The 573-nt window shown below is 20.8% G+C and overlaps 1 protein-coding gene across 1 annotated transcript in view; it reads right to left on the bottom strand.

The window, feature by feature from the left end:
* The window catches only part of LOC107648044 (probable glycerol-3-phosphate acyltransferase 2), a 2829-nt gene that overhangs the window by 1285 nt on the left and 971 nt on the right, over positions 1-573 (bottom strand). The window lies entirely within an intron of this gene.

Below are 573 nucleotides of genomic sequence, written 5' to 3'. Positions count from 1 at the left end.
TTTGCATACTGATGATGAATGAGTTTAATTTCATACACCAACCATTACTATTCAATTAAATTCATACATTATTTAAATGAGTTTAAAAACAATTACTTTCACGGATACGATAACAAATGATTAGGTGTTTCTTATATAGAATTTCTTTATATAAATAAGCATGTCTATAATTAACCCTAAAATTAATTAATCACGTATTACATACAAAACCAATCTCGACCACTATATATATGGTAACTCTGTGAATTTTAGCTAAGGTAATTGTTTTTCCTTAGTTTAATAATGAAACTTGAATACAAATTAAAGTTTACAAACACTTTATGTTAAAAATAATTGGGTCTGTACATATGTAATAGGATTTCTTATGCAGAAAATGAAAATTTTCTTTTATAAAGTACTTTTAATTAAAAAAATATATAACTATTTATATTATCTTCATCTATCAATTTAAATTTTTTTTAAAAATAATATCATAACATAATATTAGAGTTTTATGTTAAAAGAATAGTATGAGATAAATAAATAAAAAGTCTATGCAAACAAATTCAAACAAATAAAAAAAAAAGATTTTGT

This window comes from Arachis ipaensis, chromosome B06, assembly GCF_000816755.2.
Source record: "Arachis ipaensis cultivar K30076 chromosome B06, Araip1.1, whole genome shotgun sequence".
NCBI classification, from domain to species: domain Eukaryota; kingdom Viridiplantae; phylum Streptophyta; class Magnoliopsida; order Fabales; family Fabaceae; genus Arachis; species Arachis ipaensis.
This window is presented reverse-complemented; position numbering and strand designations above follow the sequence as displayed.